Source organism: Vulpes lagopus, chromosome 19, assembly GCF_018345385.1.
Source record: "Vulpes lagopus strain Blue_001 chromosome 19, ASM1834538v1, whole genome shotgun sequence".
In the NCBI taxonomy this organism is placed as follows: domain Eukaryota; kingdom Metazoa; phylum Chordata; class Mammalia; order Carnivora; family Canidae; genus Vulpes; species Vulpes lagopus.
In genome coordinates this window covers 17,959,803-17,987,297 of record NC_054842.1, presented here as the reverse complement: position 1 = coordinate 17,987,297, position 27,495 = coordinate 17,959,803, and the positions used below count along the sequence as shown (strand labels likewise).

General features: G+C 39.7%; 1 protein-coding gene across 6 annotated transcripts in view; it reads left to right on the top strand.

Annotated features, from left to right (window-relative positions):
* LRRC3B (leucine rich repeat containing 3B) overlaps positions 1-27,495 on the top strand; it is a 90,841-nt gene that overhangs the window by 46,314 nt on the left and 17,032 nt on the right. For 2 of the 6 annotated variants that reach the window (XM_041733677.1, XM_041733678.1), the window contains exon 2: positions 24,188-24,328. The exons of the other annotated variants lie outside the window; for them this stretch is intronic. The gene's annotated coding sequence lies outside the window, so the exon portion shown is untranslated. The remainder of the gene's footprint in view (positions 1-24,187; positions 24,329-27,495) is intronic. 6 annotated transcript variants of the gene reach the window in all.

Here is a 27,495-nt window from a genome sequence, read left to right as displayed (position 1 = left end):
CTGTGCTTCAGTACTTTTCCCTTTTTTTATTTTTTTCAGCTTCATCACCTACCCCTTTCCAATCTGAACTCGATACCACACCACCACCAAATCATGTACTTTTTTCTCTCTTGCTCGGGTTCATGTCTCAGTCCATGGTTTGGGCTGGAATATTTTGTTCACATTCCATATCCTGACTCACAAATCCTCATCCACGCTCAGCAGCTAGCTTGGCCTATTGCCTCTTTCAAGAATTTTGGGGGAAAGTGTTTTCCTAGCACAGTTGAGAATTTCAATATTGAACTATTGACAATATCCATTCATATGTCTGCTGCCCACCACTATTGTCGCTACACCTAAATTCTCTGAGGACAGAAAGAACCCCATTCATCTTGTTATCCCCAGCCCCTAGCATAGTGCCTGGAGTCTAGTTACAATTGATAATGTCATGCCGGAGTTCCGGGCTATGACCAATGAAGTTGAATTTTTTTTTCACTATAGGATATATTTTTGTATAGTTCCTTAGAATCAGACTTTGAGCTGAAGGATCGTGTGAAAATGATTTATTAGAAACTAGTCCTAGAAAAAAAAAACTAGTAAAGGAGTAGGGCAGTGAGGCAGGGAAGTAAAGAGAAGGAGGCCAAATATGGGAGTGCTAGAGACAGTTTGGGTCCTGCCTCTGATTTGTCCTTACTAGGGGTGGGGTATCTGGCGTGTTGGATACACTCACATCTATCAACATTGGCTATAGATTGCTTCTCCCTCAAAATATAAACTCCTAGTCACTTGGCTTTCAATATATATGAATAGGTCAGTGGAACTGACACATGTGTCAGAATCCCCTGGAGGGCTTATTAAAATACAGATTGTGGAGCCATATCCCCAGAGTTGCTGATTCAGTGCATCTTCAGTTGGGCTTAAGAACTTGCAGTTCCAACAAGTTCGCAGGTGATGCTGATGCTCTGATTTGCAGATCATACTTTGAGAAGCACTGATTTAAGCAAAGTGGGTTACAGTAGCCTGAGGGTCATCCTACAATAAAGGCATGAGTACAGGCTGCTAGGAATGAAAATACACCAGAATCATCAAGGGATCCAAGGGAATAAGGATAGAGCATCAGTAGCATCTGCTTCCAGGGCCCTGACTAATGCCTGAGAAGACCTGACCTGTCCAGAATAGTGTTTCTGGCCACATTTCTATTCCAAAGCCAGGTCCCAATTTGAAGGATTGGCTAATGTGAATATTTAACTTTTAAATCAAATTTCACTTTGCTGTACTGGAAGATCACACTAAACTATTTATTCTTATCATATTTGGTTCTCTTCTTGTCCTCCTCATTAAGTTCTACTTCCTGGTAGTACCATTGGACATTGTCTTGTTGACATGTCTTTCTTCCCAGCCGACTTCTTTGTGTAGTCTGTTTTATTATAATTTACCAAAACAAACTTCAAAATGTTGTTATCTAACCAGAAAAGAGTAAAGTAATATAGAAAATAGTTGATGCAACAAACTAAAAATACACTGTAAGAAAAAAAGTATTGTATAAGAAATAAATAACCAGACACTAAAATAGGCTAAATCAGCAAAAAAGGACTTAGAATTAAAAAAAAAAAAATAGAAATTGGTTTGTTGATTTTCCAAATCCTCTTTGTAAATAAGTGGAATCTTGGCAATTTTGGGAATTTTGGTCAAAATTAGGTATGATTTTATTTTACTTAAAGAGGATTTCCTTCACTGTTTTTATCCTGGTTGTTTGAAAGAGTTCATGGAGTTCCCAGAGGCATCTGATATTCACAGAGTAGCTCATTATGTACTGGAAAATCTGTCTAACTTGGTGCTTTGAAATAAATATGAGAGAGCTAAAAGTTTAGTGTTGTAATTAAATCTGACATCATGCTGGAATCTTTGCAAAGGTAATAAATCACTCAGGAATCATGAAATGGTCCCTTCACTATACTCCTTGTTTATTAATTTAAGTCAATTTAACAGAAACATACTGAGAACCTACTCTGTGTAGAACCTGGGAAGGGAGAGGAGGAGGGAGAACCATGAGGAAGGAGGACCTATGCCCCTTAGTAGGAAGCTTTGTGAAAGCACTTAGTATGATTTGGATCCTAAGTTCAGTCATATGTGTAAAACTTAGAAAGGCCACAAAGAAAAGCACTTAGTATGATTTGGATCCTAAGTTCAGTCATATGTGTAAAACTTAGAAAGATCACAAAGACCAAAAAAAAAAAAAAAAAGACTTCAAGGAAGAAAGAAGTATAAGAGGAAAAGCCAATGACAAACAGGTAATTGGTGATGAAGGAAAGGATAGAAAAACATAACCATCTTCAAAGTTATGTAAGTTTATGATAAGAGAATAATTTTTTCAGGTATGCCAAGTCAGAAAGAGTGTATGTCAAAAATTTTGTCTAATAATTAAAGAGCTGATGGGATTTTAAGGGTTTATATGGAAGGAAGGATATTACTACTTTTTGGATCCCTTCTACAAGCCCATGATTTTATACCTATTATCACAACCAACCTACCAGACTATTGACAATATAGTGCCCTTTTTATAGTAAATTTTTAACCTTTATAATGATTTTAGATGCACAAAAAAGTAATGATAAAACAGAGTTCCTGTATGCATACCCTCATCCACTTTCCCCTATTGTTCACATCTTCTGTTAGTCTACTTTGTCACAATGAAAACTCCAGTATGAGCATATCACTATCAAACTCCAGACTTGAGTTGGATGTCACCACAGTGCTTTTCTTTTCCAGGATCCAATCCAGGATCCACACTACCCTTATCAACTGCTCTGGCCCATGCCAGTTTCTCAATCCTTCATTGTTTTTCATGATATTGGAAGTTTTCAAGAGTACTGGTTAGGTGTTTTGTAGAATTGAAATTGTTATCTTTTTTTTAAAGATAGATTTATTTATTTATTTATTTATTTATTTATTTATTCATTTATTTATTCATGAGAGAGAGAGAGAGAGAGAGAGAGAGAGGCAGAGGGAGAAGCAGGCTCCATGCCGGGAGCCCAACACGGGACTCGATCCCGGGACTCCAGGATCATGCCCTGGGCCAAAGGCAGGCGCTAAACCACTGAGCCACCCAGGAATCCCCGAAATTGCTATTTTTAATAGAAATGTATCAACTATAACGTTTTCATCAAAGATAAAGATTTGGGCTGAAAAGAAAGGTATCAGTAATATCTTTTGCCACCAACAACATTGAAAACTAAGAAGGAACTGTTTTGTAGCAATGCCTGGGCTCTTTGAATTCCAGAAATGCTCCTTCTGTGATTTTTTTCACTGTTACTAAGACCTCCCTTTCAAGAAAAAGAAATACACCTTAGTTTAACCAGTATACCCAATTCTATATGTGTATGGGGGATTTGATGAGGATGCTAACCTTCTAAGTGAATTCTTAGGGATCACTAACACTTGATATTCAACTAACTAAATATAGTGAATTATTAAGTTTATTAAGGGCTCTAATTCTGCATTCTGCTAAAATGTCTGGTTTCTATCAGCAATGGCCGCAATAGCCAAACTGTGGAAGGAGCCTCGGTGTCCATCGAAAGATGAATGGATAAAGAAGATGTGGTTTATGTATACAATGGAATATTACTCAGCAATTAGAAACGACAAATACCCACCATTTGCTTCAACGTGGATGGAACTGGAGGGTATTATGCTGAGTGAAATAAGTCAATCGGAGAAGGACAAACAGTGTATGTTCTCATTCATTTGGGGAATATAAATAATAGTGAAAGGGAATATAAAGGAAGGGAAAAGAAATGTTGGGAAATATCAGGAAGGGAGACAGAACATAAAGACTCCTAACTCGGGGAAACGAACTAAGGGTGGTGGAAGGGGAGGAGGGCGGGTGTTGGAGGGGAATGGGTGACGGGCACTGAGGTGGACACTTGACGGGATGAGCACTGGGTGTTTTTCTGTATGTTGGTAAATTGAACACCAATAAAAATTAATTAAAAAAAAAAAAAAAGAATATATATAAATACCCAAGCCACAATGTTAAAAGAAAGTAGCTACATTGTAAAAGTGTTGAAGATAAGATAGTAAAATGGAAACTAATGTTTATTACTAAAACATTTTATTTCAATATTTCCTAGACCTTCTGACTCTAATGCATGAATGGAGAAGGAATGATAAGCATAAATGTATTAGCAAATAAAACTATGCACAGTATAAAAATAAATAAATAAATAAAATGTCTGGTTGTCGTACAAAGCTTCATTTATCTTTTAATATTAGGTTGGTCTGAATGCACAGAAATTTAAAAGAAATGGCTAGTGAATATAGAGACTTAAAGAAGGTAAACATTTATTATTTTTTCACCTAGAAATAATTCAGAGTAGACAATCCAGAACTGGAATTGTAGAAATTATTCACTCAGGGACATAGGCCTCCTTCAGCTGCCTGTTCTGTCATCCCTAAAGTGTGGTCCCATTCTTCTGGTCCAGAAGGACTGGTAAACTCTGTTCATCACATCTGTATTGCATGTAATAGGATGGAGCAAAAAAAAAAAAAGCTGTGCCTTCTCCTTTATAAGATTTCTAGAAATATATCACAATGATTTCTCTTTATATCTCCTTGACCAAAACTTAGCTGCATGAATACTCTTAACTACAAAGGAGGCTGGGTATATGATTATTATTGTAGGTGGTCAAATACCTAGCAAAAATCGAATATCTCTGGAAATTGGGAGATAAATAGTGGTCAGCACCACACTTAAAATGTTGTACAATTCCTCCTGCATATGAAAACACAGGTCATTCAGTGTAGCATCAGTGGTTGAGGTTTTAGATTCAATATTGGACCTATCATTAATTTTTGCCTAAATTCTGTCTTGGCCCTATAATTTTCTCGTAACTAGATGATGGAGATGTATCTAGATTGTGGTTAAATCCTAAATAAAGTGGATTTGTAGTCTTGGTAATCGACCTTGGGACTGCATAGAATAGTGGAACTGTCTTTTCTCTTCCATAAATGAATCAGAGAGCTTTTGTTCCAGAGGATGTGTCCTGGGAAATGACTAGACTCTTTCAAGAAATAGCAAGCAAGATGGCTCTGAAAGGCCATGACCGACTGAGCCAGAGTTGGTTACTCAACTGGGGGCAGGATCAGAAAGCTCTGAGGGCTTTGAAATTTTCCTTCAGGTCAATGGGGGACCAATGAAGGATGTAAGTAAAAGCATGGCAGGATTATTTTTGTGCTGAAGATGAAGTTCTTGACAGAAACCCAGTTTTTGTGGGATATGTTGTGGTAGTAAAATGCACTCTTACATTCTCATAGTTTCCCACATTGCTTTGCAGGAATGGGTCCCCAGAAGCAAATAGGAGCAGTCATTAGGGATGTTTTCCAAGAATCTGGGTTTTTAAGTTTACAGAGGACTGCTAGGGCTTTCCTAATATCATGGCATGGGGACCTTTTGTTGAGTTTTGGTTGGATGTTTTTGATGTTTGTTTTCACTACAAAAGGGATAAATAATTACTGTTGAAAATTTGAAAAATACAGAAAAGCAAATAAACTTCCCTAAACTATTGTAGCCAGCAATGAATACTGTTACCATTTTAGTGTATGGTACTCTGGCTCTTTCTCAACACAGACTGCAAATTTTTGCAGGATAACATGCTGGAATGCCTTCTAAAAGTCTATTTTTAGTCCATGGAGTCTTTAGTAGAAGAGAAAGGGTTTAGTAGTTCCCATCTGGCAGCTGAAGAATCCCGGGGAGCCACGAATTACTCATAAGGGTCCTCAAATCTGCACGCTTATCAAGCATTATCTGTAGGTGGAACAAATTAATATGTCACACACACACACACATATGTTCAACCATTGGGTAAACATACAAAGATGCTCTTCATTGAGATTAATAAATGCAAATTCATTCAAAAGCACTACTGAATTTAGTGTAGCTTACTGCCATTAGTTATTTTTTCAGTCAACGAATATTAAATAAATTCAATGATTGTATAGAGGGCACATAGATGTACTGATGTTCCAAAGGAGTCCTTGTGCTTGTGATGAGGGATGAGTGGCTTGTGTAGCTATCACTGTTTCCATGTCAGTCAGAGGCTTCCAGAACACCTCCTTTGCCTTTGCTTTTCTTACTGCTTCTTTCATTGAGAAGAAGCAAATCACTCTCAGAGTTGGAAGGTCCTTCTTCCATAGTTGTGTTACCAAACTTGTACTGGCTTAGCTAGAAAATGAAGATTTCACTATTGAAGCAAAAATACTATCTAAATGTACCAACATTTGTAAAATAAGGAGATGATCTTTGCCATTTTATCTCTGATGACCCCAAGAGTACTGATCCCCAACATTCACTAATTGCTTGATTCTTATTATTTAGGATTTACTCTCTTAGTGAAATCTACTCTCTTTGAAATGTGCAACCGGTAATTTGGAAAATAAAGGAGGTTTCTTATTTGCCATTCTGAAGAATAAAATGATTTCACACTTCATTACTTTTCTCTCCCCAAAGTTCAGTCTTAACTTAAAGTTATACGGTTGCTGGTGAAAGATGATTCCTTGGATTTTCCATAAGCAGGATGTGTTAACCGATGCCCTTTCCAAACCAATTATTTTAGTTTAGTTTCATTTGTTTGGGTTCAGTTCTGCTATTTGGGGGTACACACTGGCTCCCAGGCTAAAGGTCAAGTCTTCCTCATCCACTCCAGTGCATTCCAAATGTGATCACATTCTCCCAAGCTTAATATAATACTTTTTCCCCCTCTCCACCCTACTTAGCCTTCTCTTTTTAGGTGATTTGAATTAATATTCCTGTTCTTTCTGCACCTGATGGAGTTCGCCATCAGGTTAGCACCTCATTCTAATCATTTCTCTCCTTTGTCCTGTTCATTTTTATCCTGTGGGTGCTGTTAATTAATCTATTTCTTTCATCACAGGAGAAGTGAGGGTGGTTTAAGAAAGGAGGTACAAAAAAAAGAAAGGAGGTACATTTCCTGGTGGATGCTCCGTTCTGAAGAAAAATCATTTCATCACTTTGCCTTTCACAAGTGAGAGATGTGAGGCAGTCTTCTAGAATATGGACAGACACATTAGTGCTGTGCTTCCCAAAATAACTGAAAGGTTTTAGTTTGGCCTCCTGTCCCTTCCCTCCTACCCCATTGCTTGATAGAAGGTCATGGTGGGCGATACAGGGAATGTTCATTGTGTTATTATTTTGAAAGCTTGGATTCTTGTTCACTATTAAGATCCTTGCGCAAATGTTTTCTTCTTTTTGAGCTTTGGGTCTTTTAGTCCATCAAATAAAGCTCCTGATACTCGAAGGTTTTCTGGGAATCCCATGAAATACCACAGGTGCTATAATAATATCAGAAATCAAAGGTTTTATCAATAAGCTGAAAAGTCATTTGTTTCTTGTTTCTTTATTGCATTCAAAGAGATAACCAGCTTGGGTATGAATTTCCAGTCCTACTAATGTGTCACCTTGAGCAAATTACTTGACCACTTTGTGTCTTAGTTTCCCCAAGCATAAAATGGAGTTAATCATAACTACTACCTCATCAGATTAGGCAAGTGGAAAGCCATAATTCACATGAAGAGCTCAATGTGATGCTAGAAACATAATAAAAGCTCAGTAACCATTAATGTCTTTATCAGCACATACAAAGAACTAGCAAGGAGAATTCTGATATTTCAGTTCTTTCATTCATGGGATGTTCATTGTATCCTATGCCAGGTGCATCATAGTGGGCTCTGGGTGGGGAGAGGTGAACAGAGGCCTTTCTCATGTATCTTACAAAAAAAATCTCTATTTAAAGGACCAAAACTAGATCCATTTTACTGATAAAGGAAACTGAGGCTCAGGGATGTGAAGCAGATTATTTTAACCGGGACCATTTTTTTAGGTCTTCAGATTGTGTCCTAGAATTCTTTCTTCTGTATTTGCAAACTTGAGTTTGACATCCTTCCCTAACAGAAAACTCACCCAGAAAGGCCAAGATATAAATGTTGCAGATTTTAAACACAATGTCTGTTTTGTCCCCCAGAAGATTGAAAGCCACTACAGTAACAATGACTCATTGTTAAACTCATTTTATAGACTTTTCAAACACATGGTATTTTGTGCACACCCCTCCCCCCACCCCAGCTCTAAGCTTCAACTAGTTGAAATAAATTACTGTCCAGTAACCAAGACGTCCATCCCCTGAGAAAAACCTTTGCTTTCTGGTTACGTAACTATGTCACTCTGTACATATTTTTGGATTTACAGGAAAAATATTAAATAGAAATATATATACATACACACACACACACACACACACATTGGTATGGCAATGTCAGTCTTTTTAAATGGAATCCTTAAATTTAAATTTAAGTAAGTTTTTTGGAAGACAAAATGCATTTTGAAAAGAATATTCTTGATTTTTTTCAAAGGGCAAAGCCGAAGATATACCAGGGAAGAAGAAACACAGCTTTTAATTATATGATATCCTGGCAATCACAGTCAGTAATTTTGAGGGAAAGAGGTGGTGATGAGTCTGTTGCAACATACCATGTAGCTGTCAGCCTGATTTCTTGTCATTGTCTAGTTGCTAGGTCAGTTCTTAACTGTTCAATGAAAGCTAGTTGTGATACAAGCATGTGGGAATATCTTCCTGTAATGTCCAGTTAATTGTAAAGATGAAGAAGAAGGAGAAGGAGAAGGAGGAGAAGAAGAAGGAGAAGAAGAAGGAGGAGGAGGAGGGGGAGGAGGAGGAGGAGGAGGAGGAGGAGGAGGAGGAGAAGAAGAAGAAGAAGAAAGAAGAAGAAGAAGAAGAAGAAAAAGAAGAAGAAAAGAAGAAAGAAGAAAGAAGAAAGAGAAGGAGAAGAAGAAGGCGACCACCCTTCACTTGGGTGGTTATTCAGGAAGACCAGCTGCCTTTTGTAAAAGAACATTAGATTTAGCATGCATTTCCTGGATTGGCAGCTCATTGAGCTTCCACTCCCAACCTCCAACCTGATCAGCCTGTTGGTATTAACATTTTCATTATGAGACATAAAATCTCAAATCGATTATCCCATTTCCATCAAAGACTAAAACGTCAGCTCCCAAATCTATTGCTCAAATTATAGCAGCAACACCAGTAGTTACTGAAGTTAGTTAAGCTAGTAGCTACTTAAGATTTTTGCATTCAGCATATTTGATATTTTCTCCTTTTCATGTCGTTGAAATCAATCCATTTTGAACAGAATACATCCAAGTCTTTTTTGAACATCCTAATTCAGAAACAACTTCACAGCATACTATTTTTAGGGGCCACTCTTTGGAAAGTTAACAATATTCCTTATCATTTGTCACCAAAGTGACTGTAAAGGATGACTGTGAGAACAGCAAAGCTGCACATGAGAAGAGGATGCTGGGCGGCAGGCTAGGTTTACTCACTGTTTTAAAGCTTCACACTACTTGCCCCGCTTTGTAGCATTTGGAATCCCAGTTCTAGCTTCAGCAAATGTAAACCTTGCCACATGAAATGAATCTTAAGAGATCACTCCTGAATAGCCCAAAAGAAGGTCTGCTACAGTGGCGAGCGGTATTTTTTGCACAAACGTCAAATCAAGAAAAAGTGTTCATAGATTGCCTCCCCCTTTTTTATGGAAATCATATCCTTAAAAAATCAGGACATCAAGTATCTAAAACTGAGCTTATGTGGTCTTTTATTTCTTTTACACTAAGGTTTTCCTTTCAAGTAGGAACTATAGTGCTGCGTCTCTATATATACTTTGTGTGAGATGAAAATCCAAAGATATTGAAGGGGTTATTGCAAAATATGGAGATAAGAAGAAAAAATGGCACCAGAGTTGAGCCACAGTAAATGAAAATGTGACTCTATTAAAGTTCTCTCAGTTGTGTAGGGAGATTTTGAGGGACAGTCTTAGAAGATGGAACAGTGTGATGAGGTTACAGACACTTACTAGTGAGTGCTTGCCTGTTCCACACCTATTCCCAGCCTATAATACAGACAGAAGAGAATCCCAGTGGAGCTAGTTCCCTGGCACAGGATGGGGTAAAAGCTATGCTCTCAATCTTGCTTCCTGGCTCAAGTCTCTCTGGCTGTTTTGCCAGACTGTATTGATGGCATAGAAGATACTGGCATAGGTAGATAGACATCATACAGGAAGGAATTTGAGCCATTTTAATAAAATAAAATAGAGACACTCAGGTATAGCACATCCCTGGAAATGAACCCTGAATTGTGCACCAGAATGGAAAGCTGGCAGGCTGTAGGAGACCGAATCTCATCTTCTGGCCTTGTGGAGATTGTAAATAACAAATAATAATAAATAAGTAACAAAGAAATAAATAGGTTTGCTGCTGATGAGATTTTGGACAAAATCAATTCCGTGATTTAATAGAAGTCATTTAAACCTCTTGAATTTTTGAAGCAAGCATACTCTGAATTTTACAGGAGAGATCTTTGGGAGTAGTTTGTGGATTTATGATGGAGCACTATCAGAAATGTGGCTCTGGGGTGCCTGGGTGGCTCAGTCAGTTAAGCATCTGGCTCTTGATTTCAGCTCAGGTCATGATCTCATGGTCATTGGATCAAGCCATGCTCAGCAGTCTGCTTGAGATTCTCTCTCTTCCTTTTTCTCTGCTTCTCCCCCCACTTGCTCTCTAAATAAATAAATAAATAAATAAATAAATAAATAAATAAATAAAATCTTAAAAAGAAAGAAAGAAATGTGGCTGTAACTTTCACCATCTCCCAAAGTTAATTCATGGAGATATTTTGAAGCCTGTGGGAGGTAGCACTATCCAATTCCATAAGTTCATTATGAATATTTGGTAAATATATTTTGTCATACTGTCATAGTACAAGAGCAAATACATTTATTCATGAATGTGAAAAATATTAAGATGGAATTAAATGGACTGAAATAAAATGTAGGCTTTTGACTAAGTTAGCCAGGTCAAAATAACAAAAGTAAAATGTTGGAATCATGCAAATGTCACAGCACTTGACTTCTATTCCTGTGTTCTTATTAAAAAGAAGAAGAAGAAGATGGGGTGCTTGGCTGGCTCAGTTGGTAAAGTGTGTGACTCCTAATCTTGGGATTATGAGTTTGAGCCCCACATTGGGTGTAGAGATTACTTAAAAAAAAAGATGCTCTTTAAAATTTCCAAATGAATCACATATATATTTAAGAACAAGTTTTCTCAGAGTAAAAGCATTTTATCAGTAACTTCAGAAATCATTACTATTAAAATATAGATTCTCTGTGGAAGCAGGGCACATGTTCTTGTTTTAGAACCTAGAGCAGTGTTTGGCAGTCATTCATCGCGCAGTTGACCCTTGAACAACATGTATTTGAACTACACAGGTCCATTGATACATGGATTTTTCCCCCCACAAACACAATACAGTACTATAAACATACTTTTTCTTCCTTATGATTTTCTTTGCATTTTTTTCTCTAGCTTGCTTTATTACAAGAATACAATATATAATACATATATAAAATATATGCTAATCAACTGTTTATGTTCTCAGTGAGGATCTGGTCAATAATAGGATATTCATAAAGCTTTTGAGGAGTTAGTTACACACAGATTTTCAATGTCGGGGGTTTGCACCCCTAGCCTCTGTGCTGTTCAAGGATCACCTGTATATAATAAAATGCTTTAAATGATTAAATGGATTATAAATTACCTATGAGACCTCACAACCTGAAAGTCCCACAGGTACATCAAACTAAGCATTCCTCTAACAGAGCTTAAGCTTTCCCCTTCCTTATCTGCTCCAACCTACAGCATAACTCCTCTCATATTTTCTTTCTCAGTGAAGAGTCACCAGGTTTGACCTGAGTGTCAGCATGTTTCAAATCCTATTCATCATCACTCCTCATTGTCTCTCAAATAGCATGTGCTGAAATATAATCTAAAATGGATTTAACATCATTGTATATTGGGCTATTGTGTTAACATTCCATGACTTGACTTGAAGTAATTAGAAACACCCTGGGGTGTCACAAGCAGAAAGGCCAAGAAATCCTTCTCTTGATGTTTTCTAGTCTTTAACATGTGTTTTCTCTGTACTTTTGTAGAATGTCTTCCCAATGGGGTCTGCCCATCTAATTTCTATTGCATATAGGAAGATACCTGTGTAGGTAGATATATAACCATACAGTAGGAACTTATATCATTTTCTTAAAGTAAAATGGAGATGTTCAGGTATAGCATGTAAACACAGCCAGTGATTCTTAAAATCAGATCTGCAATGCAAGGGCCTGCAATACCCTAGTCAGATGATTTGCGACAGGCAGGGTTGAGAGTCAGGCCTATGTCATCAGCTCTGGGTGTTAGCAGTGGCTGTAGGTGCCACAGCCTCCTTCCTGCAGTGCTTGTTACTTTCAGCTAGATGCACACCCTGTCAACTGCCCACTGTCTTTTTGGAGTTCCAGGGGGAGAGATAGTCAGAAAAGCAGCTAGTGGCATAGAAACAATTCATTCTATCAGTTTGCCCAGAATATTCCAAGTTGTGTGAAGAAGCCCTAGTGAGTGTCATTTCCATTTTTACTAAATAATAGCATGTGAAACTGGGGTTTTGATAATACTGATAGAAATGAAGTTAATTGAAATAACTGTTTTTCCTTGCAGTGTTGAATATATCTAGAGAGAGAGACACCCTTGGATTGACAAACTGTGTCAATTAATAATTACATATGGAGTATAGTTAAAGAAAATTATTTTCATTTCTCTGCATTTTAGATTTGAAAATATAATTATATTTTTTAAAATAGACTAGTATAAAACAGTTTAATGATTGTTTCTTAGGAAAGACTAGTTCATGTTCTAAAATGTTTTCCTTTCTATTTCTGTGGTGAAGCTGTCACTCTTTTATGAAATAATGGTGGTAGCTGGCAAGATAAAATATGGCAGCACTATATAAATTCTTAGTTTATTTCATGTTTGTGTTTTGCATGTCCATGAACACTGGTCTAGAAGATGGTTTTGGAAGGTGGGAACTCGGATTTAGTGCAGGCAGTGACTGAAGGGGTGTGTAGAATGGAGATGTTTGTGCTTCAAAATCACAGCCAAAAGTAGGACTTGGGTGGGGTGTCTTGGTGGGATGGAAAGGGCACTCGTCTAGGGGTCAGAGAAGAGCTTCTCAGTCTAGCTCCGTCACTGACTAGTCATGAAGATGAGTCATTAATCTCACTTGCAAATTGAAAATACAAACTATGTCTACCTTACAGGGATGTTGGACAATCAAAGAAAATAATGTGCATGAACGACTTTGAAAACTGTAGAGGATTATACAAAAATAAGACATCTTACAAGGAAGCCATATTTTCCTCTGAGGAAGTAGGAAATGCATAGGTTGATTTTGAGACTAACTCCCAATACTGTGTTCTGCAGAGACTGTACTTCACATAAAGCTTCCACATAAATGCAAATATAAGGGAGGTTTTGAAGGTGATGGGCAATGGTCACAATGATGGGGGATGGTTAGTGTTGGGTAATAGGCCTATCATGAAGCTAGCACTACTGCCAGGAGATAGGCTCCTCCACCATGGTCCTGGCCCACTCTGAAGGAGCTAGTGGGCTTGTATGTGAAGGAAGGATGGTCTGTGTGAGTCAAAGCAGATTGGTTTGTGGGCCAGTTGATTGAGGGACACTAGAAGCACCCCTGTGCTAATGCCATAAAAACGTGAAGGTTATTTAGAGCACATAAGGACAATAATACTATAATTCCAGAGAAACACAGGTACACATGTAACACATCCTCATTGTTAGCCAAAATTGAGCTACCAAAATGATAAATGGCCAGATTAGGATTATTAAAGGTTGTTTGAGGTACATACAAAAGCAAAGGCTTCTGCTGAAACTTGTGAATGTCTGGCAAAGGTAGAGATTGTTGGCCAGTGTTGGTGTCTGAGGAAACAGATTTTGTAGCTAAGAGCCAGAGGACCCTCAAAGCCACATGCTAATCATGATTGCTGATTCTTGAAGCTTATTCTGGAAGAAAGGTTGGAAAAGCACTATAGTCAGAGAACATAAAGTCATAGATTCATAGATTCATAGAAGCAGAGATAAAAATGACTTTGAAGGTCAACTGATACCCAATTCACATTCTGTTGAAGGTTACAATGAAAGTCTTTGAGATAAGGACCTTTCTGCTAGGAATTTCTTTCTTAAGTTCTGCCTATGAATGAAACGTGTATTTTCCACAGTCTCCCATTAGAAACAAAAAGAAATCTAGAATTCTCTAAAAAGCTCAGATCTTCCAGAAATATTTGGGTGGGCTCTCTTCTGAGAATATGTCTGTTATCCTATAGCAAATCAAAGTAGATATGGTGAGGAATGATCTTTCTGAATATGGCATAGCATAGGATTATTTGCTTTGGGTAGCCCAAATCTGGGCAGTCAGAACCTTTCACTCACTCATTCATTCAGTTTTTGACCCAATCATCAAATATTTGAACAAGAGGTATAAAACCCTTTGGGATGGGCAATCTGTGGCATTGTAGGCGCTTCTGCAGGAGAGGTGATGGCCAATGGCCTTGGTATTATCACAACCAGCCAGAGTAATCTTTTTTATGTATAAATCAGGCAGTCTTGCTTCTATGCTCACAATCCTCCAGTGACTGCTCATCAGGCTTGAAACAAAACAGCCCTCCTGGTCCCGCCCACCACCTCCTGTCCCCACCTTTGGATTTCAGGTGATGTGGCATCCTGAGCAGTAAAAGGCAAAAGGGAGAACCTAAGGAAGGTGTGAATCGACTTCTCACCCAGAATAGTTAAGGTAAATTCCCCTGAATGAGTTCTCCCGAGGATCTCTCACCATGCTATTTTTTATTCTTAAGAAAGTTAGTAAAGGTCAAGGAAATTATAAAATAACAAAACCCAGACTACCTCGAATTCTAGGATTTCTTGACTCTATTTATTTAAAAAATAATAATAAACTATGCTTTCCCAGGTGTTGTTTTGCATTTCAAGGGGGGGGGTAGCTCTTTTGCTTGTCCTAGGTCCTCCTCCTCCATCCTTCCAAATTGTATAATTTCAGTTTCCATTTGTCTCATCTTTACTGAAGAGTCAAGATAACAAAAGAGCTTTTTAGTTCTTTAATGCATTTTGATATTAATTTATAAAGTTATTTATCCCTTTTACTCTGTTTCTACTGATTATGGAAATGATGCCTACTGTGACAGTTTGGTTATGCATTTGGTACTGTGCTAGCATGACTAGATAATTTCTGGAACAGTTCAGAGTCCTGGGGTAGGCAGTGAAATGTGACAGTGGGTGATCTCCTCTACGAAATGATGACCCTGTGCTAGATAGTGTTAGGGATCCTATATCTATAGTGTTAAACATCCTGTATTGGTAGTCCTGAAGACTTTCTTGTCAGAACAAGAAAGTAGCTTCTCTCTGCATTTCATTTATAATTAACCAGAAGAGAGAGACTAAAGAAGATACACTAGAGACCATAATGGTTTTGCTTTCATTTGAAAATTAAAATTAATTCACAGAATGTTAGGAAGGTTAAGTCACCTGCCCAGAATCACACTGCCGAGACTGGACTCAAACTCCTCCTCCCCATGGCGTCTGTGGTCCCTAAAACTGAAACATAGGAACTCATGGTTGAATAGGGAAGGAGGTGGTGTCCATGTCACTTGCTGCTTGCATGGTGTCTGTAGAACTTGTGAGGTCAGAGGCTCATTCTGTTGTCTTTATTGCTGCACCCATGACTCTTTAATCAATGCCTGGGACATAACAGGCCCCCCAGTAAATGGCTATTGAATGACTGAATGTCATTACCATTTGCTAAGGTGAGCATTGCATTTTGTGGAAAATTGTCTGGACTCCCAGGTTGCAGTGACATCTGTGCTAATGAGAGAATGAATGTTTCCCTTGTCATCCTCTTTCCTTCCAGAAGGGTTTTACATCCTCCTTGTCCTCTACAGGGTTCTCTTCTCCACTCCTAACTCAAGAGGCTCAAAGTTGTGCCTGGCATCCTCAGTCAGGATTCCATATTTGAAATCTCTGGCCCTTCCTTGACCGCTACCCCTCCCCAGCCAGATACGTGGAAGAGTAACAAGGTGTACTTTATGGATGATTGAGAAACTGGAATTTAGAAACCAGACACCAGTTTACCACCTACCCATCACAATCTAGCAGGAAAGTCCATACTCATAATTTGAAAGATGTATTATTAGATTAGTACAGATAATGTTATATTTGGCAGTCTGCAGAAAAGAACAGCTGCCCTAAAAATCCATTTCATTGCAACTTGTTTATTTTTTTTTAATTCTGGGAGGTGAGTGTTCTGAACACTACCTTTGCAAGAGTAGCAAAGGTTACTTGGCCAACATGAGATTCTCTTCCATTTCACTTACAGGCTTTGATCACCTGTTCTTATTACTCTTATTACCTAAGAGTCAAATGGAGAGTAGTAGAATAAGACTCTGAAAGCTAAAGCTAAAGCAGTTCATAGATAAGGAAACTGAGTTACAGAGAGGTTAAAGTAACTTTCTGAAAATCACAGTTGATAACTAGCAGATTCAAGCATCAGCTGACAACTTTGTTTTTATAGAAGAAATGTCAAATGTGTTTGATATTTAAGCCTATTTTTTTCTTTTTTTTTTGAGAAATGAATGCACAGAGCTTTAGAATTAACTGAAATTGATGGGAGATCCTTGGGAAAATTTCCATTAAAAGCTGAATCTCCTGCTTTTTGCCATATCAAAGATTTTTCTTCTTATATTAATCTAAAGGTGTCAATAAAATGTGATGATTGTCCCAAAGTTTTAAGAACTTTTCCAGTCAAAAATATTCTCTGAGGGAGAAAGATATATATATGATAAATTCTCTTGAAGTTTCTATGTTGAGGAATCCTGCTAAATTGCACTTTTGAAATATATGCCTTGTTAATCTACTTAGGACTGGACCATGTCTTTCTTTCACAAATGAAATAAAAGAAGATTCTGATAGGATTTCCCCTGGATGAAGTCTAATGCCATGGGCAGAGACTGTGAATTTCCCAATGCCAAGAAAATAGGATTTTATATCTTATCCATTTGCTGGAAGATTATCCCAGAAATGTCACACATAAGGCACTTCTGTAGCTCCCTAAAGCTTCCATGTCACCCCAACTCACGAATGTGCAGTTCCTACCCTGCAGCCCAGAATTGCTCAAACAATTGACTTCTCACACCTTCAAATGGAATGCAGAGAGCCTGTGGGTAATATGCAAAAATTGTTTGGGCATTGGGATTGGCAGAGGAAACTATAGCTGGCTTCTCCCTCTTGGGCTCAACATCTTTTGTTTCATTGTGGTTAAAAGAATCCAGGTATAGTCCAGCCCAGAGAGGGGATCTATCTTGGTATATCTGAAAACAGATCTCCAAATATTTCAGACAAGTATCTTAATCCAGAAAGATGGCTTTATCTTTCTTATTTCATTATTAATCATAGGATTTTCTTTTGTAGCCTAAAACCCAAAGGTATCATTGGGCAGAGAAAAGAAAAACTTGTTTTTTTCTCCCAAATATGTATTTTTGTCACATACATACTACACAAGACAATTTAAATACTGTGGTCTGAGTCAGGCTTTAAAAAAAAAAAAGCTTTTGAGGGAGCAAGAAAGCAGTCAGGAAAGGTTGGAAAGTGAAATAATTAATATATAGTTTCTGTTCTCATTGGCATTTACTTGTCCTTTTCTGGTTGTTGTTCTTTCGTGTTCATGGAAGTTCTTTTAGCCCCAGGTACTCTAACATCAACCCTTTGGGATCCCACTAAACTGTGTTAAGAAACACAATTATAGGTGTTGATTTTATGGTTAATAAAAGGGTAATATTGAATATGTAGTTGTAGCAGGGAAATTATTTGAAAACTAAAGCCCAGTTAAATATATGAGAACATATTTGTAGCACATGAAACTCTTCCTCACAGTCTAGTAGGAATGAATAGATGTAAACTCCATCAGTTTTGCCCAGCAAGAGATGAAATCCTTTAATGTTTATAAGCTCAGACTTAAATTGGCAGACCTGGATCAAAATCCAGACTGTGCACCTGACTCCAGCAAGTTTCTCTGAGCCTCGATTTTCTCATCTGTAAAAGGGAACCATAGCAGCTCACACAATCCCAGGTATCTCTGCATGTGGAATAGGATGAGATGCTGTGTATAAAGCATATAGTCCAATGTAAAGGCTAACTAAATGTCAGCCACTACAATTATAATCGTCATTCTTATCATCATATTTTCATTAATGTCAATCACTGTCTGGCACGAGAGTTGCAACCAGATGGTTGATGAACTTGGTATGAGCAAAAGTATTTCTGAAATGGGCAAAGGCTCTTGAACTGAAAACTTATAAACAAAACAATTCATTTAATAAATCATTATTTGCAGGGTGTTTACCAGATTTAGCCATTAACCAGAGCCATTTTGCAATATAGCTGATTCACACAGTGAACCCCAAGCCCTTCTCACTCAGGCAAGGGTGGTATAGCTAGCATTTTCCCTTTGTCCAACCCTTTTATTTCACACCTACTTTGTTCTTTTTGCACATTGCCTAGGATTGAGACCCCTCTACACATAATGTGTGTCTTGTCACCTTTCTCTGGCAAACTCGCAAAGTCACTCCTCTCTTTCCCCTTTTCTCCAAACCCTCCTAGCACACACATTGGTCACCTGAAGAAGAGAAGTTCTTTGCTTGCTCTCTTGTCCTCTGGTTTGTTCCTTTACTACATTTCATTTGCATTTGTTCCTGGTGGGAAGAGCTATTTATTTACCCCCCAGGAAGTCCTGTCATGGAGATGAAAAAACATGTTTCTTGGCCAAGTGCCACGGGAAAGACAGTCCCCAGCCTAGAGAAAAATCAAACATTCCTTTTGGCGGTGACATTGTTCACTTTAAAAGCACCACTGGACCTCTGTGCAGCCCCGCATCGGGACTCTTGCTCCAGGGGTATTATTACCCTGGTGGGATGGTATTTCCCCTTCCCCTTGCACAGTGCCTGTGGCATTCATGCACAGAACATTAGCATCAAAAGATTGCTGTTTTTCCTTCTTCTACATCAATTAGCTCTGTATTCCCTCTTTCACTTTCCCATTGTGTTTACCCAAAACAATGCAACATCTGAGATTTACTAATTTACACCCTGTATTTCTCTGCACAGGCATTCTGCAGCATGTATTAAGAATGACACGCAAAAACAATTCTGTCTGCATTTTTTTTAAACCAGTTAAACCCAAGCAACTCCATTCTGGAGTCTTTTATTATTTTAATTATGCTTTGTTCCCAGGCCTGCAGGAATTTCAGAAGCACCTTGTGGGTATGGGATGAGGGTAAGAAAGGTAGGGATCCAGGGAAGTGAAGCTAAAGTAGCTGGGGGCTTCCCTCACCCCATCTGGGAAGGGGACAGCAGTTCAAATCACCCTTCGGGGGCATGGTAAAAACTGGCTTGATAGAGGATGCATCAACACCCAGTTGGAATCTCCAAATGTTGGCAGAGCCAGATTTGAGCAGTACAGTATTATAGTTCCTGGGGTCCCATTGGTTTTGACTAAGCAGACGCTGTAGCCAAGTCTAGAGAAATAAAGAAGGGCTTGGCCAGGATATGCATGGAGTTGGATCCCCCAGGCACAGAGAGGTTCATGGTGGAGCCCCACCAGGGGCTGTATGATGCAGATCAGAAAGGAAAGCTCATCAGTTTTCAAAGGCCTGATCCCATGTGGAAGGGCAGTGACTACGCAGACCCACATGTGGGTGAGATTCAGCAGTGAAACTAATCCCAGATTCCTTCCCTCAACTACTGCCTACTCAATGCAGGACAACTTCCACTAGCCTGTCAAATCCAGAAGTTACTAGTTCTTCTGGCTCAAGAGGGCAGCCTCTCCACATTTCCATGTTCTGTATCCCTCTGCTTATCTGTGCAGAGCTGGGATGCCTACTTTTCCTGAGATACTCGTGGCAGGATTTCTTGTGAGTAAACCTCTTCTTAATTTACAGCACTTTGCCAGGCAAACTGTGGCACCAGCTCTTTGGACTCTTTCCTGAGTGTAAGGCATAGTGATGTCTGACAGGAGCTGACCCATAGTCTACAGGGCTTGTTCTACTCCGTATTTCTTCAAGATCCTTCTGGCTCAAGTGTCTACTGTGGCCTTGTCTCGTTTCTGCTGGTGAATCCACCATCTAAACCATCTAAAGATGGTTTGCTTATTATTCGGTCAGGATCATGGCTGGATGAACAAGTCCCTTGGAAGCCCCCCTCCACTTTTTATTTATTTTTATTTTTTAAAAAGATTTATTTATTGATTCATGACAGACACAGACTGAGAGAAAGAGAGGCAGAGACTTAGACAGAGGGAGAAGCAGGCTCTTCCCAGGGAGCGTGATACGGGACTTGATCCCAGATCCCGGGATCACGACTTGAGCCAAAGGTAGGCACCCAACCGCTGAGACACCCAGGCATCCCTCTCCTCCTATTTTTAAAACAAAGGCAGGAAAGTTCCAACACTCTATGAAGGTTTTACATTTTCTGATGGCAGCAGAGGAACCAAAGGTGAAAGCCAGTTGCATGGAACTGGTCAGTCCAGCTGGTTCCCAGGAAATCAAGTCAGAATTTCAGTCTACATGGCAGGGAAGGACCATACAGTGTCAGAAACAGGGCAGGTTGTAGGAAAATCTTGATGATGTCTTGGCCTTGATGATAGTATAAACCGCATCTATGCTCACACTTTTCTCTCTTTCCTCTGTCAGCTTCTGGTCCTTTGTTGTAGCTCTCTTGCTGACTTCCTGTAAACAGATCTAAGAAGTTCAAAATGAACTCATTGGGGCAGCCCAGGTGGCTCAGCAGTTTAGCACCGCCTTCAGCCCAGGGCATGATTCTGGGGACCCAGGATTGAGTCCCACGTTGGGCCTGCTTCTTCCTCTGCCTGTGTCTCTGCCGCGCTCTCTTTCTCTCTGTGTGTCTCTCATTAATAAGTAAATAATTAATAAATAAATAAAATATTTTTTAAAAATGAACTCATTATTCGTTTAGCATTCAGAACTCTGATTTTTTACTTTTATTCAGGTCAGAAGCTCTCCATTGGAAAAAAAATGGAATACTTGCAATTGTTGTAATTGTTCAAATATACTTTTTTTACCTTCTTTACTTTGCTAAAGTTGGTCTTCCTTTCTGAAATAATACTGCCTCTCACTCTCTGCCTATCAAAGTGCTTCACATCTTACTAGTATGTGACTGTGGACAAGGTATGAGCCTTCTTTGAACCTTAGTTTCTTTATCAGCAGAAAGAGGAAAGCAACAGTATCAACCCATAGCTCAGGGGGGTAAAAGGACACAAGTTTATTTCTCATTCACACCACGTGTCTAGCATAGGTCAGGGAGGGGTCTGTTTTTCCTAGTTACTCACAACCCAGGAAGACAGAGGTGGGAGGCAGGAGAGCCTTAAAACTCACCTAACTTCTGCTCAGAATTTACTAAAGTGATCACATGGCCACAGCTCACCTCAGAAAGGGTGGAAAAATGCAATCTTACCATCTTCCAGAAGAAGGAGCCGTGAAAATTTTGTAAAGCATGAAATGGCAGCCACATCTCTGTACAGTGCATGATCAACCCAGAAAGATGGTATCACTATAGTTACTCTTGACAAGATCCAGCTTCAATTTGGTGATGCAAGAGAGAGATTTTTAAAATTAACCTCTATATGTTCTTTATTTATGCAGACATGATAAATGAGAGAATGCGCAACATAAGGGTTAACATAGATTTTTATTCAAATCCTGGTTTTATCCATTACTAACTCTGTGAGCTTGGGCAAATTAATTAACTTCGCTGTTTTTCACCTTCATCACCTGGCAAATGGGGACAATAATTGTATATGATAAGATGAGCACTGAGTGTTACACTAGATGTTAGCAAATTGAATTTAGATAAATATATTAAAAATAAAAAATAATTGTACATTCCTCAAAAAGTGTTATGCATGCTGAGATAATAATCGTGAAATTATCAGATGTAGTACCTGATGCCATAGAAGTATTTGCTGATTCAAATGGAGTTATACCACTTCACACACTGTTCTGTAACTAGCTTTTAAAAAAATATTAAGACATGTAAGACTTTGTGTGTGTGCCTGTGTGCATGTGTGTGTATGTGTGTATCCATCTTGTTTTTAAAAATAGTTACATATTGTTCTATTTTTTTTTTTTTTTTTGGCTGTATCTTACTTTTCTCAAGCAGTTCAAGTGATGAAAAATTCCTATAAGACAATTCGGGAAGACCTTCGTTTCATGAATCTCCGTCCATTGAGCTGTTTCCTGCTTTTTTACTGTCAGATGTAGGGTCCAAAAACTGTCTAATACCATTCAGTGGGGAAGTGTATTCAAATCTATCAGTCATTTAGTCCAGACTCTCTGTTATGATCTTATCTGATGGCAAGCATTCTCTGAGACTGTATTGCCAATAATTCTCCCAAAGAAAATGTACCATATTCTTAGGCTTAACATAAAAGCAAAAGCAAAACAAAGCCCAAAAAACAAACAAAACAAAATGAAAACAAACAAACAAACATTACTTTCCCATGGATGGACTCAGCTACAGTATAGGACTCATGCAGACTCTGCCTCTTGCCTGTTTATGCTGTCCCCATCCCTGTTCCCTCCCCAGTATTGGACCTGGTATGGGTGCCATCCACATTTCTTAAATGATGTAGTTGTGACTTCTTCATGCCCAATATTTTGTAGGATTATTTCAAAACTTCTTCCTAAACATCGAATTCAAAGCCTAGTCTTTTTATTCTACTCCCCTTTGGTGTACTCCCATTTGGTGCACTCATAATCTTGCTCTCTCCTACTTCCCCTACCTCTCCAACCTGGGTTTCTTCTTTGATGTGTTTCATAACTTCTCTTCCTATATATGCCAATCTCAGACATAAAAGTAATTCTTTAGCTCAGAGAAAGTGATCAGCTATACATACCAGGAAGGATGAGGAAAAATGGCGACCACTGATGTTGAGCTGCTAGGGTAGATGTCTCCCATCTATATGGGAGAAGTTCATTAAGAAGTACCTTTGGGATCCACATTTATGGGTGGGCTGGGATGGACTGGAGAGAGAGAGAGAGAGTTGAGCTGTAATGCACACCCAGTGGCAACCTCAGCCAACCGCTCAGGCAGCTCTGAGGCTAGGCTGGGCCTTCAGAGCTGCCCGGATAGAGCTGACCAAGGCCAGACCTTTGTCCCCCTACATTAATTAGTCAGTCTTTGGATGGGGCTGTCCCTGGAGGGCAAAGTGACGAGCCCCAAAGGGGCTGACAGCAAGAAGTTCTCTGCCACCAGCACTCCCAGCAGCTGGGACAAGCCCTTCATTAGAGGGACATCTGGGTGGCACATCACAGTGCCCACCACAGAGGAGGACAGGACATTGGTAACTATAGTCCTACTCCTTCCTATTCCAGAAGCTTGTAGAGGAGGGCATTTTCTTCTGCAACACAGTTCCATCCTCCCCATGCCATCCTATTTGTCCAGGGAATAGTGGGTTTAAAGGTCTAAAGGTCTTATTTGTTTTTCTGCCCTTTCAATATCTAGCAAGCTTTTGATACAGCCCTTGCTGGTTTCTGCCTTTGCTGTCCTTGGCATAATCTTTCAAGAATACTTTCTCGTTTTCTTTTTGCTGCTATGACAATCAGTGCATCCTCTGCATTATAATTGCTCTAAATACGGTCTCAGCATCCCTTTCTTTCCAGTTCTGAGGGGATAAGATGCTTCCAAACATGAGTTTGTTTAATAAAATTTGGGCTACTCTGTGTGGCATGCTGCCACTGAACATATAATTCCTTTCCCTTTTATTCGAAGAAGCTCCTGTTGGAGGCAGCTTCCCCCTCCCTTCTCTTCTTTCATCCCACAGATCATTTCCATACAGCCCACTCGATATTGCCTGGCAGCACGAGGGACCAGAATAGCATGGAGAATTGAAACCCACAGAAGAGCTACAGCCTCCTCCCCCTTGGACACTTGCAAGCTAAGCTGCTAACAAGTGGCAGGATCGATTCATTTGAATTTCATCTCCCTTCATTTCCTCTGCCTTCCCTCTGGTGCTGGTGATAATGAGCGGTGAAAATGACCCAGGACCCAGGAGGCAGATGCAAGTGGGGGGGGTGGATTCTAGGGGTTGAGATAATCCATAGCTTGAAGACTCAAGAATTAGCTTTGGTTCCTTCTCCTCCCACAGCTTTATCTCAGGTGGCCACTGAACAAGGAGCCGCTCCCGCAAGTGGTCTCTGGAAAGATTCTGTCTGAGTCTTCTTTTTGTTGACACTACAAAGACACCTCGTCGGAGCTGTCATCTCGGTCATCTCAGAAAGAGGCTCAGGTACCCCCCAAGTATACTTGGGAAGACATAACACAGAAGTTTTACGATCACAGGTTAATAGAAAAGGGATGGCCCTTCAAAAATCAGTCCACAGCCCTTTCCAGGTACCTGACCATCTGTCCTCCTCTGGTCAGCACATAAGAGTAGTGCGCGGTCCTTTAAGGGAATACAGGGAGAAAAAAGAGGACTTGCTGCTGCTTTGTACCAGGGCGGGTGGGGGGAGTGACGGGGAAGCTCAGCCTAGTAGGGGTGTGTGTGTGGGCACCAGCCTTGGATAATGCCAGGCCCCATCCCTCCCGCACAATTCCCACCTGGAGTAAACTTTTCAACCACTCCCTCTTAGTTCTGGCTATAGCAGGGCAAGAATGGCCTCTGCCATACACAGGCATACCTTTGGCAATACGCAGGTTCAAATCCAGACCACTGCAATAAAGTGAGTCCCAATAAATCTTTTGGGGTCCCAGTGCATATAAAAGTTATGTTTGCACTGTATTGTAGTCTATTAAGTGTGCAGTAGCATTTTGCCTAAGAAACAATGTACATGCCTTAATTTAAAAATATTTTATTGCTAAAAAATGCTAACCATCATCTGAGCTTTCAGCGGGTTGTTATCACTGATCACAGTTCACTGTAACAGATATGATAATATAATTATATGTAATATAACATATTATATAATAATATAATAATAAAGAAAAGGTTTGAAATATTGAGAATTACCATAATGTGACACAGAGGCACGAGATGAGTAAATGCTGTTGCAAAAATGGCACCAGTAGATTTTCTTGATTCAGGGTGGCCACAAACCATCAATCTGTTAAAAAACAAAATGCAATATCAGGAAAGTATAATAAAGTGAAGTGCAATAGAGCAAGGTATGTTGGTTGGCTGGATCTCCAAAATGACAAGAATCTAGAGTGTGGCTAGTACAAGAATCAGCATGTCATGTGACCAGGGCCTCAGTTTCTCCATCATCGGAGGGGTGCCAGCTGTTTCTGCAGCTGCACAGAGCTCAGTGTCTGTAGCTCTACCATGTTTTCCTGGACTCCAGAGAGCTCTCAGCAGCTGCACACAAGCAGGTCTTATAGATGCTCGAATTCTCCATATCCCTTAGGGGTGATGATGATGGCTTATCTTCCAGAGCTGAGACAAAGTAGAGGCAAAGAGGGAAATGCTACACATTAAAGTGAAAAATACAGTTAGTACAGATTAGTTAGTCTCTTTCTGCCACTCACACCCCAGAGATATTTTACCTTCATGTTTTGACTATGTGTTTCTCAAAATCGTGGGCCAGGCCAGTGTCACAGACCCGAAGCATGCCTGGGACACCAGGATCCATCCCCATATGGTAAACAGTGGTGAGCCCTCCCAGAGCCTGACACTTCCTGTGACCATAGTTATCTCTGGGTGCCTTATGGGGGGGCACAGAGGAGCCACCCTCCCTTATCTTGCTGGATGTCAGATTTCATGAATTGGATGCTGCCTTCTCCAGGTGCCCAGAGTGAGCAGCTCTGTTTTTATTCTGAACCCGATTGCGTAAGAAGCAGCTCATAATTAAGTGGCTCTTTCTCTCCTCTAACATTTCCACATGGACTGCCACACAGATGAGAGGTGAAAAAGTCTGCCCTGCTAAGGGGAACGTGGCTCATCCTTAGGACTCCAGCACACCCTTCACCTGCCATCTTGCAGTCCCCTGGTGTCCAAGGCTTAGGTTCTTGAGAAGCTTCTATGTGTTTTCAGCCCTCTGGCATTTTTTTTGATTTATTTATTATTGGTGTTCAATTTGCCAACATATAGAATAACAGCCAGTGCTCATCCCATCAAGTTCCCCCCTCAGTGCCTGTCACCCAGTCACCCCCACCCCCCACCCACCTCCCTTTCTACCACCCCTTGTTCATTTCCCAAAGTTAGGAGTCTCTCATGTTCTGTTTCCCTCTCTGATATTTCCCACTAATTTTCTCTCCTTTCCCCTTTATTCCTTTTCACTATTTTTTATATTCTCCAAATGAATGAGACCATATAATGTTTGTCCTTCTCCGATTGACTTACTTCACTCAGCATAATACCCTCCAGTTCCATCCACGTTGAAGCAAATGGTGGGTATTTGTCGTTTCTAATGGCTGAGGAATATTCCATTGTATACATAGACCACATCTTCTTTATCCATTCATCTTTCAATGGACACCGAGGCTCCTTCCACAGTTTGGCTATTGTGGACATTGCTGCTAGAAACATCGGGGTGCAGGTGTCCCGGCGTTTCACTACATCTGTATCTTTGGGGTAAATCCCCAGCAGTGCAATTACTGGGTCGTAGGGCAGGTCTATTTTTAACTCTTTGAGGAACTTCCTCTGGCCCTTCACTGAGCAAACATGTCCCGAGCACCTCCTCTGTCATTGGCCTAAGACAGCTCTGGGGATGCCCACAGCTGAGACACTCAGATGGTCCAGAGACCTATCACATATGGGAGTGTGGCTCTGCTCCATCTAGCCCTTTCATCTGTGACTATAGGAATTGCCTAAGTGGAAAGAAAGAAAAGGAAAAGAAAGCCTGGGTGTGGGGTGGTGGTGAAGGGACCATGTACTTGTGTTTAGACCAAGTATTACTAAATCAGGGAATCAGGGTGACCAGTCGGCCTCACCACCCCTCCTGTTATCACCTCCTGTGATTCTGTGCAAAGCAAAAAAAAAACAACACAACAGGTTGAGTAAAAATAACGCATTCTCTCCTGACCAAAATTTTTTGAGCTAAACATGTATAGGAATTGGTTAATACAGTAGCCTTTCAGTCACAATTCCTGAAACCATCCTGTAGACAATGAAATTTGTAACAATATGTCAATATTGTGTCGGCCTATTTTTTTTTTAATTGTGCAAGCATTTAGAGGAGACAAGATGGGATTTTATATTATCTTTTTCTGGGAATGGCTGTCTCTTTTCTATTTAACTTTATTAGCTTTACCTGGATTGATTCTTACCTTATTTATTTATTTATTTTTTACTTATCTTAACGTGGCTGGTTGGTTCACTGAGATGGAATAAATGCTAAGATGGAGAATACCAATTCAGTTTTACTTAAACTGACATATAATGTCTGAGCAGGGAGATAAGGGAAGCCTTACTGCATCCTGCAGACAATTAAATGAGTTTGGAAAGTTTTATTTGGTTAG